Source organism: Capsicum annuum, chromosome 1 (genome assembly GCF_002878395.1).
Source record: "Capsicum annuum cultivar UCD-10X-F1 chromosome 1, UCD10Xv1.1, whole genome shotgun sequence".
NCBI lineage: Eukaryota > Viridiplantae > Streptophyta > Magnoliopsida > Solanales > Solanaceae > Capsicum > Capsicum annuum.
The window spans coordinates 131,207,780-131,228,449 of record NC_061111.1 but is presented as its reverse complement, the minus strand read 5'-3'; positions in this window follow the sequence as shown (position 1 = coordinate 131,228,449).

Here is a 20,670-nt window from a genome sequence, read left to right as displayed (position 1 = left end):
TATTGTTAATATTTGTGATCATTGATGAATTTCGTTTTGGATATATGTTACAAAAACCACTTTGATCCTATATTAGTTGTATCGATAGATCATATTATTTTGAGATATTACTAAAGTTTTATCTATGTATGATTATTCTATAATATATATGATCTAAGTGGGAGACTGTTAGTAAGTTTCTATTTTATGGACTCACATATCAATATATTATACATAGATATGCTATATCTAAAGAAGCCTAATTTATGATCTAATAAAGTATTAAAGTACTTGGACCTAAAATGTAAATATCTAATTAGTATCAATTTATTTTGGATTAGTTAAACCTCATGGACCTTTTCATAACTGTGATGGAAACTTAATTGAAAAAATATCTCTTTTAAAGAGACATGATTAAACGGTTGCCTTTTAGAAGAGTTAGAATATAAACATCATGGTCCCTAAGTTTGTACGTAATTTTTTTCTATCTCTAACCCATCTTAAGAAAAAATATAGAACGTGTATTAAAACTTATAAGACCATAAAATCAACATATATACTATCTCTAACCCATCTTAAAAAAAATATAGAACGCGTATTAAAACTTAGAAGATCATAAAATAAACACATACACACACACACACACACACACACATATATATATATAAAGGAGGCTCTTAGACAATCCTATGACATGTCTTAGAGGTCTCTAAAACTATTTATCTTTTTTATGATTTTTTTTTTCATTTTTTAAATTTTAAACTATTAAATTTTTCTTTTTCCTCTTCTTTTTTTTTTCCATTTTATCACCTCATTAATTCTCAATATAATTGCACCACTATTAAAGAAAGAGTTATTACAAATCCCAAAAGTCACATGACTTGTACTAAATATTCCAAAAGGCTGTCGAAACACAAGCAAAAAAGGTTTGAAAATGTAACATGAATGCAGGGAAGGAATGAAGAGCGCTTAGAACATTGATGTCATAGAAGGAATACTTTAGCAGAAGGAATAATCTTAATTATTGATGTCATAGTTAGTAGATAGTACATAATTTTTTCTTTTTTATAAGAAAAGCTTGCTATTCAGAGTACTGTAAAGGATGCTTGCTTTGTTTTATGTAGAACTGATGGTATTCGGCAATCTGTACCTGGAGTAAATGTTTAACTAATGGTATTTAATACAGCCGATGAAAGGGGAGAAGGGGAGGAGATTTTTCTCGTCAATTCATGTGTTAGTAGATATTCTAGGAGGGTTATATCTAATGAAAAAGGTTGCTTATCTTTTCCAAAGATATATGGTGATTTTAAGGTAATTGGACCTGTTAATCATTCTTTGTTTGACATCATGTCAGTCTACTGCCTTACCATGCGTGTGTTATAAAGAGTTTGGGAGGGGTGTGTGGAGATGTTTGTCATCTTTTTGAATCTCTAAAGAAGCTTCAATACAATTGATACTTTTCTTACTAAAGAATATATTTCATTGTGTGTGTATATGTATCTTAAATGAAAACTTTTAGAAAATGTTTGGATCTCGTAGTACATTTTATTTTTGTTTCATTTGTATTGGTAAATATACAATTAAATACTTACAATTCCTTTTAGAAACAACTTTCAAGAGAAAATTGAAGGAAAGGTGTCTTAAGTCTTGAATGAAGGATTGGTGACATTGACCAACTTAAAGGGTCAACCATCATTAGCAAACTTGATTAAGTTAATTGTGGACTTGATTAATATTTTCAAAACTTTCTAATCTTTTCAAAAATATAAATCAACCCAATTCACACCCTTCATTCAATCTAAATCAACCTTCTCTCTCCTCTCTCACTCTCTACAGCTTCTCTCAACTCTCTCCCAACCAATAGTTTTGTAAAATTCTCCATTCAATCCTCGGCAACTTCAACCTCTGGTGGATAAATAATTGGGCGAGTTTCTTTTTGACTTTCAACCGTCAATCAACGTGAAAACTTCTCCGGTGAAAACAACTTTGAGTTCTTTATTGTCCCATTTCCCTTTTCACAAGTAAAAAATTATGAAAAAACAAAGGAACTTGAGCCAACTACTCTTCTAGTATTGGTTAACAATTTCAATATTTTTAGCTTAAATTTAAAATGTGAACTGAATAAAACCCTAATTTTTGGCATTTCTTCCTCTTGTTATCGAACTGTTGATTCAGATTTATTGGTGATTTTTTATCATAGTTGATGTTCTTAGTGTGTGTATGTGATGTGCTGGTGTTGCTAGGTTGGTTAGTTGTTTGTTTTGGTAAAAATGGTGGTGTAACAGATAAAATATCTAATGCAACAGAAGAAATAATTTGATGCAACAGATGAAAATCTGATTCAACTATAAAATATTTGAAGCAACAGATGAACAATCTAACAAATCATTCATCTATTGTGATTGATGACTCTTCTATTTGGAATAAATCTAAATAATATTGACCCAACAGATAACTCATTTTGCAATAGATACGTGATATATTTCAACACATCAGTGATCTATTTTATGGTTTCCAACGAATTACTCATCCATTGCAATAGGTTGGTTATATGTTGTAATAGATAAACTACCTGGTACAATAGATTAGTGATCTATTTTTACTTGGTTATATGTTGTAATAGATAACCTTCTTGGTGTAATAGATGAGTGATCTGTTTTTACTTTATCCAACAGATTACCCTTTCGTTGCAATATTTTGGTTATATATTACGACAGATAAACTACCTGGTGCAAGAATTAGTGATTTATTTTTATAATTTCCAATGGTTTACTCATCCATTACAGTGGTTGGTTATATGTTGCATCAGATAAACTACCTGGTGCAACAGATTACTGATTTATTTTTACTGTTTTCGGTGGATTACTCATCTATGCAACAGGTTGGTTACATGTTGCAATAGATAACCTTTTTGGTGCAACATATAAGTGATCTATTTTTACAGTTTCCAACAGATTACTCATCCGTTGCAATAGGTTGGTTATATGTTACAACAGATAAACTATCTGGTGTAACAGATTTGTGATCTATTTCATGCTTTCCAATGGATTACTCAACGCTGTAATAAGTTGGTTATATGTTGTAGCAGATTAGTTATCTATTTTTAATTTTTCCAATGGATTACTGATCCTTGCAATAGGTTGGTTATATGTTGCAACAAATAACCTTCCTGGTGCAACAGATGACTGAACTGTTTTTACTATTTCTAATGGATTACTCATCCATTATAATAGGATGAGTATATGTTGCAACAGATAAACTACTTGGTGCAACAGATTAGTGATCTATTTTTATGGTTTCCAATGGTTACTCATCCATTTCAACGGTTCGTTATCTGTTACATCAAATAAAATACCTGGTTCAACAAATTAGCAATCTATTTTTATTGTTTCCAACGGTTTACTCATCCTTTGCAATAGGTTATTTATATGTTGCAACAGATAACATACCTGCTGCAACAGATGTGTGGTCTATTGGAACTGTTATTTTATCATTGTTCATGTTAGATTTACTGTTATCCTTTTTAATGATGCATTAATCAATTATAATCTATTTTATGTTCCTGTTAATTTAAGCTAATATGGCTCCAAAAAGAAAAGAAACCGAATCAAGTCTAACTAAAGGAACAAGTGCAGCAGCTCGGCTACATCCACCACTCTATGAGCTTACTTTACAAGTGTTATCTTAATCAGGAGCAGAAGATAATGAACACGGGGAGGAGGAAGATTTCCAAAGAGATGATCTAAATACTAATAGCCCTTCCGCCGAAGAGTTGGTCAAAACCTTTAGCATTGATCGTTATTCTATGAGAATGCAGTGCGATGGTTCCACAAATTTAATGGGTGATTCCATGGTTAAGTTAGCCATGGGAAAATCTTTCGACGCCTTCAAAAAAATACTTCTTTTAGGGAAAGCTGTTTTGGGGCAATATCTTGATTTGCCGGAGGAAAACAATGCTTGTTTACTGATAAAAATGGTATACGATCTTCTTAAGTATAGGTTTATGTATGAAAACAAAGATAAGATGGATGAGGTGTGGATAAATTACTGTGGCATGCCTATTTGTTTTAATTGGAAGGAGTTCGCCATAGTTACTGGACTAAAATGTTATTCTCTTTCTCCTTCTCAAGCTATACCTACTCTGACCCAAAAAAGCACCCTGCACACCCAAAAAAGGCAGAGGCAAGTTGAGTGATCATGAGGACCTGGTATCCATTGGTGCTCCAAGCTTAAAAAAAATTGATAGAAGCGTGGAAAGGTAAAGGACACTCAAAGAATCACAAGCAATCATTGTACTTGGTTTGGTTTGTACATAATATTCTTTGGGTGAGAGATGTTAACAACAATATAAGCCTCAGTTTAATAGCTATGCTCGGGGTTATGAAAGCTTCAAAATGACTGTCGAATATTTGTTGACTCCGTTAACGCCAAAGACAGTCAACTTATATGGCTTTCCATGGGCCTTCATGGTAAATATTTCTTTTATCATGATATGATTTGTTTTCTTATTTAATAATGCTTTTGATTTATTGGCATTATGTTATAGGCTTGGGCATTTGAAGTCATTCCTTATTTGAGACAACAAGTGAACTACCAGGAAAAAGTTTCCTGTCCAAGAATCCTGAGATGGTTGTCGGCCAAACCTGATAAAAATGCAAAATTTCTTGATCTTTTTAATCCCCCGAAGGAAGAAGTAAGTCCAATTCTAATCAAGTTTTTATTTTAATTAATGATTATTTTAAATAATTTCATCATCATTCTAATATATGTACTGATTTATTTTAGATTGTCCATCTGTGGCTTGTTCTAATTAACCGAGAGTTGAAGATGCCATTTTTTCTTATTTTATGGTTTATGCAAACTTTATCGGACCCTAAGGTCATTGATGGAATAAAAATAGAATTGTTTGGAGCAACAACCATCACAAAAAAAATAATTTTAAAGGGTGGACTTATTACTGTTGATGATAGTAGTAGTAATTGTAGTGGTAGTGGTAGTGGTGCTACTGTTGGGGCTAATGATGCTCCTCTTACTGTTTTTATAACATCAATCCATTATTATTATAATCATACTATTTGTACAAAATTTTCTCCAGATTTTGCCATATCTAGCAAATGTTCCGCATGCAAATGTCAATACTACAAGACGAAACACGATGGAGTGATTAATTCTATTAATGCACTAACTGCTTTTGAAAAGGAAATAACATCTAAGAGGGGTGTCATGCCACCAAAAAGGATTTCATATCCATACACTCCACTAGAGATCAAGGTGGCTAAGAGGAGAAGGAAAGATTTTTCTAAGGCATCATCAAGCATTGAAAATAGCAAAATTGCAACGCCTCTGTCTTTGTCTTGCATCATTGTTTAGTATGCAAGGGCCACAGGAGAGCAGCATGAGCTGAAGAAGGTGAATGTTCATCATCTATTCCAACAAACAAAAAGGCACATATCTATTTCAACAGATGATACATCTGCTGAAAATTATTAAACAAATATATACATCTGTTGCAACTGTTGTCTAACCTATTGCATCAATGCATTATTTATTACAACAGATAAGTCTTATGTTGCAACAGATGGGTCATCTATTCAAAATTATCGTACTTCTCTGATTTATCTATTCGAATTTATCCCAACAGATGATTTATTTGTTGCAATATAAGACTCATTTGTTGCACCAGATGGATAATCTATTGTATATCTGTAATTAGCATTGAAAATTCTAGCTTTCCAGGTGGATGTCATAGTAGAAACTACTGCTAAAGAGCATAATATCACAGTTAATAGTCCATCAACTGCTTTTAAAATGAATAAAAAGTGAAGCCTATCAGTTCGGAATAACGAAAGAATTACCTGTTTAAAGGGTTCAACATCTCGGACGAGGCTCTAAAAAAACTAACACAGTTGATCAATAACTATTTAAAATGGATTACGATGGGCTGTTAAAGCATCATGCCGGTAGGTATATAAGTCAATTTTAAAGATATTGGTTTATACAATTCTTGTTGTAAGAACATGACATTAACATATATAAATCATCATGTAGAAAACAAAATGACGAACACTATAAAGTAAACAAATCGAGTCTTTTTGATATATTTGACTTTGTTGTTGCACATAGCGGATTGAAGAATTGGTTCTATTTGATGTCACAACCCCAAACTTGCTAGAATGATGAGGTTTAAATGTAATACATATTACTATTAATTAATATTTTATTTAATTACATCTGCATATTAATTTTTTCGTTACATAATCTGAAATATTTGATAATATGTGCAGTACATCGATGTCAATTTTTACTACCTCCAAAAGAAGGCCAAGTTACAAACACAAGAACAATATAGATACAAGACAGGCAATTATTTGTACAAAGTTTACATCAATAATGCCTACGAGAGGTATTGTCAACAACAACTGGATGTTTCCCGACATAAGGAATGCTTAATCAACATCATCAAAGGTTTTAGAATTTCAGCTGGCTTACCTTGGCATTCGATCGACAAAGTGTATATCTCAATTAATTGTGGTGATGAATTCCATTGGGTGTTGGCTGTCGTCATTCAAAAAGAGAGGCACACCCGAGTTTATGACTCGATGTCCCGAAGGAGACGTTTCAAGCCGTCGTCTGAGATACAAAAGCTGGCCAAAATATTGCCTACTTACCCTAATATGAGTGGCTTTTTGGACTAAAAGGTTCGTACTGATTGGTCGACGATTGAAGCATAGCAGGATAAAATGGGCAATCCATTTGATGTACAATATGTTGAAGGAATTGCTAAACAAAGCATTGGTAGCCTGTAAGTTTAAGTGTCATGATTTAGTGTCATTGAACAAATTTTACAACGCTTGCATGAACTGTAAGATATAGATTATCTATTTTTTTTTAAAATGCAGGGATTGCGGTCTTTTTGTTGTCACGTACACCGAGTGTTTGAGAGATGTATTACTAGTACTAAATGATGAACTTGATGCTGAATTACTCTGCAAAAGATATACTACTCTTTCATAGAAATACAGAGAAGAGAAAGCTCAGAAGCCATGTGCAAGCGACATTAAAAGTCCACGATGACCAAAGCCGAATTTCGTAGCACCAAATGAAGAACAACTTATCCATATTGAGTAGATCTTTATAGCTTGAGTCCGTCAATGTAATAACCTATCCTTATTAGATCAACTTGTTAATTTATTTGTAGAGTAGATCATTTGTAGTCATAATGATTTTTTTACATTTTATTTATTTGTTGAGTTATTTCATGTAATTTTCGAAGGCTTCAATTTATTTTATGTTGTTTATGAATATAATTTAATCCTTAGTTTTGAACATGTTAATTGAAATGGAATACTAGATTCAAATATTGCAACAGATAATACATCTGCTGTAACAAATGACATATCTTATCAAATATATTTAGACATATGTTGCAACATGAGATGCAACACGTAGGTCATCTAATGGAAATTATATAACAGGTCTTCCTACTTTCTTGATTTGTTCCAACAGATTACCTATCAGTTGCAACAGATAGATTATAAGGTGCAACAGATTAGATATTTGTTGCGACAGACGGACTGTGAAATATCTTCATAATGCAACAGATAACCAACCTATTCCAATAGATAATCAATCTGTCACAACAGGTACTATAGCTGTTACAGTAGATATACTATATATTGCATTATAAAAATTCAACTTGGCCAAACATAAAAATTATTGCCACTATATGTAAAGTGAGGTAGCTTGAAATAAAAAATTATTATCTTGTTCATCTACGTCTTTGTACATATGCTTCTTTATACACGGGCTCCAACCATTTAGCTAGTAACCCATAATCTCAAACCTATTGCATCTTTCCCATAACGGAGTCGCACATACCGGTCATTTTTGTGCTGATCAGCAAACACTATATGTATGCAAGCGAGTACGTGCTGCACGCTGCACCGATTCTATTTTTTTGAAGCTGGATGTTCTTATTTTGACCTTCAAAAACCCATGATTCCTTCCTCAAGATTTTCGATGGCAAATAGTCCATCAGCTTACTCTGCATCAACAACTTCAAGAGTGGCTACATGTGGATTATAAATGTCTCCTCGCTGAAGATAGGTAAGCTGTAGTCATAAACCTTAATCCTTCCCTCATAGAGTAGTATCTCAATAGTGAGAAAATATTTGACTTCCACGTTCATGAATGCAAGGATTCTCTTTGCCTTGATCCAACTCTTGCCGTGTAGATATGGCCTCTTCTCTCTAACATATTTAATCACGTCTTCATCCCATTGGAACGTAGAAACTAACTTATAAAATCTCTGACCACTAGGATCAGCTATCTTATGGAGATCATCGTACCTATCCTTGAAATTATTGTAGAAGTTAAGGTCCATTATCCTATCGGCAGCATCATAAGCATCCGGATACGCTAATTTTCTGTCCCTTATGAGGCAGATATTTTATCAACATAATGTGGTATAAGAAGACAATTTTTAAATAGGTTAGTAATTGTAAAAAAGAAAAGCACAGTGGAAAGAATCTTTTGCAGAGAGTTATCTGAATCAGTTCACAGATTACCCAGCTAACGAAACTTATGCAACAAATTTATATTATGTTGCAACAGAATACTAAGCTATTGCAACAGATTACACATCTGCTGTGTAGATTCTTCTTTATGGAGTAGATTGGAAGGCTAGGTTAGCAAACGTAAACTTACATTATCCTCGTACCACTCACGCATATTTGTCGTATTCGTGAAGTCTTTGGCGGTAAATGAATGCATGGTGTATTCTTTTTGAACCTTCGTCTTGTTATTTATGATTTCTTCCAGTTCATTCTTCTTCTTCTTTCCAAGTGCCGCAAATATGTTCACTATCTTCAGTGGCCCCTGAACTTCAACAACTCTTGGAGCAGGAGGAGTTACAATTTTGCTATTTTCAGAATGAAGAGAATTTGTCTAATATTTCTTCACTTCCTCCTAGCTACTACTGTAGGAGTGCATGGCTCCCTCACCTTGTTGGATGGTATGACACCCCTCTTAGATTTCAACACCTCGATAGCTTCAACAATAGCCTCTAGCTTTTCAAGGAGCTTATCCTCTCTATCCTTGCATACTTTGCATTTGCAATAGAACATGAGGGTGAAGAGGGGTGAGAGAGACTACTGTAAGGGTGGGAGGGACCGGTGTTGGGGTGAGAGGGACCGGTCCAAGGGGTGTTTTCAAACTTATTTATGTTTTTCTGAGAACCAACATGCTCATAATCATGACTGGCAGTAGAAACAACATCAAGATGGCTGCCATCATCATCAACAACTCCACCAGCAACATCTCCAGAAGAAGCACTCAGATCTGTTGCAGTTTGAGGTTGGTCGTGAAGAGCTTCAACATTAGGCCGACCTTACCTAACTGCTCTTCTTATATGCTCCAGCCAATTCCTTCTTTATTAGCTCCACCATTAGGTCTTTTTTTGTATCAATAAGACCTAGAGTAAGAAAATAAGTCATCCCTAACTCATCTATGGTTGGTACGATCCAAGGATGCACAACCTATAAAAAAAACATGAGGCATTTAAATCATATAATAATAATTTGAAGTTAGTTGGGTTACATGTTAACACAACCAACTCATACAACATATGGTTCTAGCTGCCGCAATAACTAATTTGTATGTCGCAACATATGTTGCATCAGATTACCCATCTATTGCATAATTTGCAGTAGATGGGTAATCTGTTGAGTCGGGTTCAGAGAACTAGAGCAACAAATAGTTAATCTGTTGCAAAATATGTATCATCTGTCGCAACAGATTACCCGTCTATTGCACTAGTTGTAGTTGATGTCTAATCTATTACAACAGATGACCCATCTATCACAACAGGTGGAACATTTATTTTAATATTTTTCTTTGAGGTAAATTATTTTAGTTGAAAAAAGACGTATTTCATCATCTAGAGGGTTAAATAGATCAGCCTCCTACTCCTTAATTATTTTTGCTGCCCTTTACAGCCGCCAACCACCTAAGGATCCTTGGATGAGAAACCTTATTTGGGTATTCCTTGAGCTGCTTTTGGAGGGGAGAAATGGTTTCACATGCCCAAGCCTAAAAAATGTAAATAGGAAGGAACTATATTCAATATAAATTAATGGATGAGTAAAAATAGTGATTAATTTTACCATGAAAGACCAAGGAAAGCCGTATAATGTGATCGTCCTTGTGGATAGCTTTGTTAGTAAATATTCGAGAGTCATGTAGTAGCTGTCATATCCCCAGGGATAATCATTAAATTTCTCAAAATCATCAGCAAGCGTCAACAAATCATCTTCTATGACTTTCCTGATGTCTCTTGCCAATAGAATAGAATGGAAAAACCTAACTAAGCACAATTTCTCCCTGTAGTGATTTGGTATGTCTTTATCCTCGAGATCTACCATTAAATCCTCTACTTTGTTGCTACTACATCCAACAATGCTAAAAAAACCCATCTTTTTTCCCTTTCATTTGTTGGACCCATTTGTGGGGTGCTTTCTTGATGAGAGGTTATTCTGGGCGATTGCATCTCAAGCCCGTCAGTATGTCAAACTCTTTCAACCTAAAACAAACGGACATGCCACAGTAGTTGATCCATATTTCATCCGTATTCTTTTTTCCCTCCTTCGAATCTTTATCATCTCCCGCATACTTGATCCTGTGCTTGAGAAGACCATATACCATGTTTACTAGGAAATGGAGAATCCAATCATCAGGCAGCTCAAGAAATTATGCAAAGCAGTTCTTATTAAAAAGTTTGTCTATTTTTTCATTCTTCATAATTCTCCTTAATTCATCAAAACATTTCCCCAACTGACATTTAAGTACAAGATCACCAGTTACTTTGTCAGGGATATCCATCGGCATCATAACTCGAAACCCATCGATACTAATAGTTTTGATAGGATATTACAAGGAATGCAATATTAATTCATGCCCCATTGGTGAGAAGGAGTAATCACTTTTCTCAGCTTCATTTTGCCCCGACTGAGATTATTCAGGAAGTTTCTCCGAATCTATCTATACTCTAGCCATTTTTTTGGGGTGGTCAGAAGTTGATCCACTTTCAGTTTCTTTTCTTTTGAGAGACATCTTTTAACTACAAACAATAGAAAAACAAATACATTGCATCTGATGTCTGCATAATATTTTTTAAAAAAAAGGTAAGACAAATTTCAATAAATTATTCTACGCCACATTACAAAAAAATTCTCCAACGGATAACCCATCAGATGTAACAGATGGGGAATTTGTTTGAAGACCTATTTAATATGTCCCAATAGATCTTCCACCTATTGCAACAGATGGACCACCAACACCACAACCAATGCATCCACCAATGCCACCAAGACCACCACCAATTCCCCCACTACCAATACCAAGACCACCGACACCACCACCAAAAATACAAATACCAACAACAAAAACAACATCCACCAACAACACCATAAATACCATCCAACAATACCACGATAATCAACAAAACAAAGAGATAAAAACTAGGGTTTTCTCTGATGCTTCTTATTTTTTTAGCATCAAAATACAAAATTATCAATCCATTCTCGAAGATAATACAACTAAAAGTCTTCTTTTTCAACATTAACTAAAAATCCCTAATTTTTAGAATAAATAAAAAATGTATAAATCTTCTCAAACTTTGTTACCTGTGAAGATAGAGAAAACAACGGATACAAGCGAGAATGAAGTCGAAAAATAACAACTATGTGGTCTGAAATAAGAAGAAAATCGATTAGTTTCAAAGGGTTGAGCAATATGTTGAGTAATTATTGTCTGTATTTTTTATAGAAGAGAGATGAGTGAGAACTTGAGATTTGAAATAAGGAAAAAAATTTCCCGTAAATAGATAATTTGTATGGGTTGATTTGTAATTTTGGAAAAGAATGACAAGTTTTTATATTGTTAATTTGGTCCGAGTTGATCTTAATTTAAAAAGTTATAGATTTTAAAATATTAAGTTAATGAGAACACATTTCAACTCAGAGTGATTGATCAACGAATCGGGTTGGGATGAACGCAATACCAACACCATGCAATTGCAATGACTCAATTGAAGTTGTTGTCGACCCTATGAGCTCATTAATTAATACCTAGTTTTACCTAAATCAATTAAGGTACTATCAATCTAAACATTAAGTTCATGAGAACTCATTTCAACTTAAAGTAATCGATCGACGACTCAGGTCGGGATGACCGTAATACCAACACCATGCAATTTCAATGACTCAATTGAAATTATTGTTGACCCTATGTGCTCATTCATCCCTAGTTCCACCTAAATCAATTTAGGTACTATTGATATTAACATTAAGTTAATGAGAGCTCATTTCAACTCAGAGTGATCGATCGACAACTCTGGTCGGGATGAACGCAATACCAATACCATATAATTACAATGACTCAATTGAAGTTGTTGTTAATCCTATGAGCTCATTAATTCATTCCTACTTCCACCTAAATAAATTTATGTACTATTTATCTTAACATTAAGTTAATGAGATCTCATTTTATCTCAGAGTGATCGATTGACTACTCGGGTCGGGATGAAAGTAATACCAACAACATATAATTACAACGTCTCAATTAAAGTTGTTGTTGACCCTATGACCTTATTAATTCATCCAAAGTTCCACCTAAATCAATTTAGGTAATATTAATCTTAATATTAAGTTAATGAGAGCTCATTTCAACTTAGAGTGATCGATCAACTACTCGGGTCAGGATGAATGCAATACCACCATCATACAATTGCAATAACTCAATTGAAGTTATTGTTGACCCTATGACCTTATTCATTCATCTCTAGTTCCACCTAAATAAATTTAGGTACTATTAATCTTAACATTAAGTTAATGAGAGCTCATTTAAACTCAGAGTGATCGATCGGCAACTCGAGTTGGGATGAACGCAATACTAATACTATGCAATTGCAATAACTCAATTGAAGTTGTTGTTGACCCTATTACCTTATTCATTCATCCATATTTCCACCTAAATTAATTTAGGTACTATTAATCTTACCATTAAGTTAATGAGAGCTCATTTCAACTCAAAGTGATCGATTGACGACTCGGGTCGGAATGAAAACAATACCAACACCATGCAATTACAAAGACTCAATTAAAGTCATAGTTGACCCAATGACCTCATCCATTCATCCTTACTTCCACCTAGATCAATTGCAATGAAATTTGTTGGAACAAATGGCTGATCCGTTGGAAATTTCTAACAGATATTCATATCTGTTGCAACAGATGACATATCTAATTTAATTATCAAATAGACATTTGTATCTGTTATAATAGATAACTGATCTATTAGAAATTTTTAAATAGATATTGATATTTATTGTAATAAATATTACATCTGATTTAATTATCAAATGGACATTTGTATTTGTCGTCATAGATGACTGAGCTATTGGGATATTTATATAGATATTGATATCTGTTGTAACATATGGCATAGCTGATTTAATTATTAAATCAAAATTGTATCTGGGAGCTGTTGAGATTTTTAAACAAATATTTGTATCTATTATAGCAGATGACTGTGTTGTTGGAATTTTGAAACAGATATTGCTATCTGTTGCAACAGATGACATATCTGTTTGTATTTTTTTGTTCAATTTTAAAGCTTTTTGTCTGAGTAGATAAAGTAGTAAGTACTACAAAATGCAGTAAAAATGAAGAGTTTCTCTTCTTTTTCTTAGATAACTCAAAAATGAGTTCATTGAGTAGTCTTATCTTGTCTTTTCAATGCACTAGTCTTCCTCTTGCCCCTTAAATTATTAATGAATATTAATTATATTAATTAAAGAATATTAAAAAACCCATGTATACGTACACACAACATCTAGAATTATCTTATCTCTCCTCAGCTTCAGCCCTAAGTTTATTTTATTCATCTCTCATCTTTTTATTTTTCTCCTCTTTAGGTTAGGGTTATCACGACCTTTTTTACCTCTTTTCTCTTCTCTTTCTCATAAAGATATTTTTGGATCTAAGATGATCTATATCTTTCCTTAACTGAAATTGTTGTTTTAATCCCCTTTTGACATTAAGGTATAGTTCACTATTGCTCTTTCATTCTCGTCTTCTTCATTTCAAGTTATTTACATCTATTTTTTAATTTAATTACCATTTACCCATATGATATTTATTTAAAAATTTTGAAGGAACTTTTAAGTATTGAATAAACGAACTAAGAATTTTTATTACAATATGCGAAAAAGTATTCTGTTGGGAGAAGTTTCAAAGCCTTGTTGGGAGTATCATTTTTTGTATGTATTTTATTTGTTTCTTTGTTGTTTATGATGTTATTAATGTTATTGGCAGGGTTGACGTTGTAGGAACTTATGGTGTGGTGTTGTTGATGGTGTTAGAACAAAGGATGTTGCTTCTTTATTGTTGATGGTGTTGGACCAAATGTTGTTGTTTCTTTGTTGTTGATGTTTTTATTTGTTGTTTCTTTATAGTTTATGCTGTTGTTGATGTTGCTATAGATGGAGAAACTATTCGAACAAATCAAACCACCAGCATGGTTGGTTTAATGTATTCTAACAGACTCCATATCTATTGCAACAAACTCTATATCAATTACATTAGACTCCACATCTATTGCAACAGAATCCACATCTGATGTGGCAGACTCCATATCTAATGGAACAGACTCCACATCTAATGCAACAGACTCCACATCTGTTGTAGCAGATGGATAATGTTATTTCTATGACATCAATTTTTTTCCTCTTCTTTATAGATATAAAGTACTAAAAATTGATCAACATTTGCCCGACCGTCATAAGAGGCTACAGTAAAGATGGATTCGGAGGAATAAGCTGCATACAGATGGAACTACTTTATATGTGGGAGGTATGTATTACTGATAATGTTATCATGGAAACAAACATAAAGTACACTGAATTTGTGAATGCTATTTTTACCAATTAGTCATAGATCATTCAAACAGGATATCTGTAATTTTATAATTAATTTTGGTAGGTCTGAACTGATAAGGCTGAGGGTCTATAAATATAGTTCTGATACCTTATTAAGATTTAATGTCGGTTGTTGCTTATGTTTATTTGTCAAGCATTGTGAAGGGATCTAGTTTTGTTATCATTGTAAAGAGATTCAATAATGATTACACTAACTTTTAGGGTGCATTGGACTCTGAGAAGGCCTCAAAGCCTAGCATTGCATCTAACAAGAATGAAAAACCAATATAGTTATTTCCCTTGCCCAAATTTATATGGTTGGGTTGCTCGGGGTGATGATTATATGCTAAAAGGTGCGATAGGAGAATGCCTTTGAGGGAAAATGAGTGGTTGATGAAAGACTATATCATATGAGAGCTAATTGAAGAGGATAAATAGGATAGAAAGTAATTTTTAGCAAATTTGGCCGATGAAATTATCTTAAAACATGAGAAATTTGTATCAAGTGCAAATATGAAAGTGTATCCGATAATGAAAAATCTGTCTGTTTTTTCTCTAAGAGAAACATAGTGAAGATGGTCACTTTGCTAGGGAGCTACGAATAGGTAGCATGGTCAAGATTATCACCTAGATAGAAAATAGCAGAAGAACAAGAAAGTCGCCTTAAGGAAATCGAGGGTTTAAATGTTGTACTGTAAGTCTAGAAACTTCGGCCAATAGCAACTGCAGTTAAAGTAAGGAATCTAAGAGAAGGCAGAAATTTCTAAATTTTAAATTGCATCCCATGTCTTCTTATTTGTGGTTTCAATTAGGTCCACTGCTGTTGATCTGATCGAAACCATAAACGAGATTGAAAGGCAAATTGAGTATCATTACTTCCTTAGCAATATGGTTATAATTTATTTTGTTTTATATCCTTAGGATTCTTTCAATATATCTTGGAGAAGATCAGAGGCTTGCTCTAGTATGTGAATTTCAATAATTTTCAAGTTTGCCTCTAGCTTACTGATTCTATATTTAAGTTGGTTGTTGTCGTCTTTGATTTTGGTATAGAGTTCCTGATATTTTGTGAGCTCGATCAAGAACACTATCTTCAAAGTTGTGGCATTCTAGAAGCCCTTCAGAACACTTTCTTTAGAAGCTTTAAAAGATACATGTAGGGTCGTTGTGTATGTTTTTAGGTCATAATGTGTTGATGTATACTGAAGATGTGGTCCCAACCGTTGAATAGCTCACTTTGATCGAGCATTTCTCAATACATCTTGCTCTAACAACCTTCAAGGAATTTGAGAAATTAATAAGAAAGGAGTTACGTAATGTTTGATGTAAACAGACACTATCAAGCCTATCAAACATTATGTAACTCCAGGATCATTACCCTATCAAAAAACTTTGCCTGAGTTAGTGTACAAATCAAACGAGCTCAATCTCTCAACCTTTCTACTGATCGTTCTTCTCTAATATAGATGACAAGATATTCGCTATGCAAAAGTCTACACCGTCACCAGAAATGCTTGCCTGGGCACAAGTCTTCAGAAGGCATTAACAGTAATCTCTCAATATCAAGTGATGTTGAGAGATTCCTAGTCATCCTTCCCAAGACCTTCGCTACAGCAAGAATTTCTGCTGATGACAAGATATTCACCATGCAAAAGTCTACACCATTAACAAAAATTCTTGCCAGAGCGAAAGTCTTCAGAAGGCATTATTAGTAATCTCTCAACATCAAGCAAGTCTTGTATGAAATTCTTCAGAATACATCCAAAAATAAAGAAGTTTTCAGCAATGACTACACATAATCACAATCAACAACTTCACCAGATTCACTCCTAGTTCAAAAGAAAAGGCAAAAATACTTTCATTTGCATTCGAACTAGGAATGCAAATAAAAATATTTTTGCCTTTTTTTCGGAACTAGGAGTGAATCTGGTGAGGTTATTTATGCTGTAATTATGTGTAGTCATTGCTGAAAACTTCTTTATTTTTAAATATGTTCTGAAGACTTTCGTACAAGACTTCATTAATGTTGTGAGATTACTAATAATACCTTCTGAAGACTTTCGTTCTAGCAAGATTTCTGCTAACGGTGTAGACTTTTGCATGGCAGATATCTTGTCATCAACAGAAATTCTTTTCGTAGCGAAAGTCTTGAGAAGACATGATTAGTAATCTCTCAATATCACTTGATATTGAGAGATTACTGTTGATGCCTTCTGAAGACTTATGCCCTGGCAAGCATTTCTGGTGACAGTTTAGACTTTTACATAGTGGATATATTGTCATCTATATTGGAGAAGAGCGACCAGTAGAAAGGCTGAGAGATTGAGCTCGTTTGATTTATGCACTAACTCGAGCAAATTATTTTGATAGGTAAGCTACGTAATGTTTGATAGGCTTGGTAGAGTCTATTTAGATCAAACGTTACATAACTCCTTGCTTATTAATTTATCAAATCCTTTAAAGGATGGTTGAACAAGCTGCATTGAGCAACGCTCGATAAAAGTGATTTATTCAATGGTTGGCACCACATCTTTAGTGTGCATCAATATATTTTAACCTAAAACAAATACAGTAACCCTCCATGTATCCTTTAAGGCTTCTAAAGAAAGAGTTCTGAAGGCCTTCTTCAATGCCACAACTTTGAAGGTAGTGTTCCTAATCGAGCTCAAAAGAGACTAGGAACTCTTTACCAACTTCAAAAATGGCAATGACAAGATTGGATACCAAATCGACAAGCTAGAGAAAAGCTTGAAAATTATTGGAATTCACATACTACAGCAAGCCTCTGATCTTCTCCAAGGAATGTTAAAAGAATGCTAAGGAAAGAAAACACAACCAATTAATCCATATTATTAAGGAAGTAATGATACTCAATTTGCCTTTCAATCTCGTTTGTGGTTCCGATCAGGTCAACAACAGTGGACCTAATCGAAACCATAAACAAAAAGGCATGGGATGCAATTTAAAATTCAAAAATTGCCGCCTTCGCTTAGATTCCTTACTTTAACTGCAGTTTTTGTTGGCGTAAGTTTTCTATACTTACTGTACATTATTTCAACCCTCAATGCCCGTAAGGCTGATTTCTTAGTCTTCTGCTATTTTCTATCTAGGTGATAATCCCGACTACGCTACTTAGTCGCATCTCCCTAACAAAGTGTCCATCTACATTATTTTTCTTTCAGAGAGACAACAAATGAATTTACATTACCGGATACACTTTAATATTTGTACTTGATTCAAATTTCTCATGTTTTAAGATAATTTCATCGGCCAGATTCGCTAAAAGTTAATTTCTACCCTATGTCTCTTCTTCAATTAGCTCTCAGATGATTTAGTCTTTCATCAACTCTCCTTTCCCTTATAATATTCTTCTTTGGCTTCTTCTGGCGTATAATCATTTTCTCAATTAACGCTTAAATATAAATTTAGGCCAGGGGAATTTCTATTAGTTTTCTGTTCTTGTTTTATGTAGTATGAGGCATTGAAGGCGTTCTCAGAGTCCAATGCACACTTAAAGTTAAGTTCAATCTCTATTGGTTCTCTGTAATGACACTAAATATTGATCCCTTCTCAAAACTTGACATGCATAAACACAAGCAACAACCGTCAGTAATTCGCAATAGGGTATCTGTACCATCTTCATGGGGCCCTCAGCCTTATCAATTTGAACCCATCAAACTTAACTATACAATGCAGGATCTTGTTTGAATGATCAGTTCCTAATCGGTTAAAAACTGCATTCACAAAAATATTGTACTTTGTGCGTGTTATCTCGGTGACCTTATCAGTAATACTTACTTAACTCCCACATATATGATAATGATCTATCTGCACGCACCTTATTATTTTTTATCCCATATATGGCTTAAATTGAATAAATAGATAACTAGCAAATTGTAACAGATGCCACATCTGTTTAAATTGTGAAACAATTGCAGACATTTATTACGACAAATGATCAATCTGTTGCAACACATGAGATATCAGTTGAAAAAGCAAACAGATATATCCATTTTTTGCAACATATTGTCAATATGTTGTAAGTTATCTGACAGATGGAATATATTTTGCAACAGATTACCCATCTGTTAGATTTATTTTAAAGTAATTTCTTTTTCTTTCTGAAATACAATAAAAGATAAAATATTGTATTTAGGACAGTTTTTTTAATTTACATATTCAAAAAGTCACCAATTTTATTTAATTAAGGGATATGAACAGTCATGGCTTTTTGTTTGACTAATCCCTTCCAATTCAATCATTTATAAATATGTCCCTCCAGCCTCCTTCCTTACTCACTCTCACTCGTTCATTCTACTACACTTACAATACAAATATGGATGATCCAGATTCGTACAAGAAGATTCATATCGATTCTTTGTGGGAACTTCAAAGGCAATTTGATGAACTCCAGAGAGATTTGACCGACTTCAGAGCAAGGCTGGGGAGGGCCCTATAGCTGCCGGATGAAAATTGTCTGATTGACAATAGTAATAGTAATAATAATAATAGTAACGATAATAATAATAATAGTAGCAATAATAATTAGGTTATGTTTTTTATTTTTTTTCAGCATATGTATGTAATGTATGTATGTATTTTCATCCTTTTGTATATCAGATCTACCTAAGGGATTCAAAAATCTATGTTTGGACATGGTGATCGACTATGAATTTTTAATTCTTATTTATTATTTAATTATCATTCTGTTTATTCTTAACATGTCGATAGAGGTTAATCTGATGCGAAAGATCTATCATATATTGAAACAGGCGGTTATTGATAAAAAAAGGGTTATTGGTATTGTAATTGAGAGAGTGAAAAGACATGACTTTCCGATTATTTAATATGAAAAATAGTTTGTAAATAAATTGTAATACCCCGTACTTTTACCTAACTTAAAATTTTCCCAAAAATGTTAAAGACTTGTTTTAAAAGATGAATCCACTTTTATACATATTGAATTTTTAAGATTTTGACTTCTTTTGTGTGAAATATTGAATAAGCTTTCCATCGATACTGAATTTGCCCAAATCTGAGACCCAGGCAAAGAGTTAGAGTCATTTTAGTAAGATAGTATGCCACCTGAGCCATCAACGCATCGCGGAACATGCCAAAATGGCAATCGTCAAAATCCAGTGAACCTCCGCGATTATGGTGCGTCGTTCCAAGGCTCAATTTCAGAGTTGTCAATTTACAGTGTACTAACCCGATTCCACCGCGTTGCAGTGCACTTTCAGTTCACAAACAATGTAGCAACGCGATTCTACCATGTCATGCCGTCAACCCAGTTTCTAGTTGGCAATTTCTGGTGACATGGCACGATAGCGCCATATCACACCAGCCTACCAAATCGAGAAATTTTGATGAAAAATAAATATTTTGTCCAGGGACAAATTGGTCTTTTACCAAGATTTTAACACGTCCAGGTGCGGGATTTAATCCCTAAAAATATCTTAAATTATTATTTACTCATTTTTTCCTAAATAAAAATATTCTCTCCTAAGAAACAAAACCCTAGCTTTTAAGAAATCAAAGCCAATTCCAAGAATCTCTCCAAGAACTTTAAGAAACTTACAATCAAGGTATGTCAAGTGTTGATTCATCGGTCCCTTTCACCCATGAAGCTCAAGAATCTCTTTTCAAAATCCAAAGATTATGTATTTATGAATATTCATGATTTAGTTGAATTGAAATTCATGTTGATGTTGTTGTTG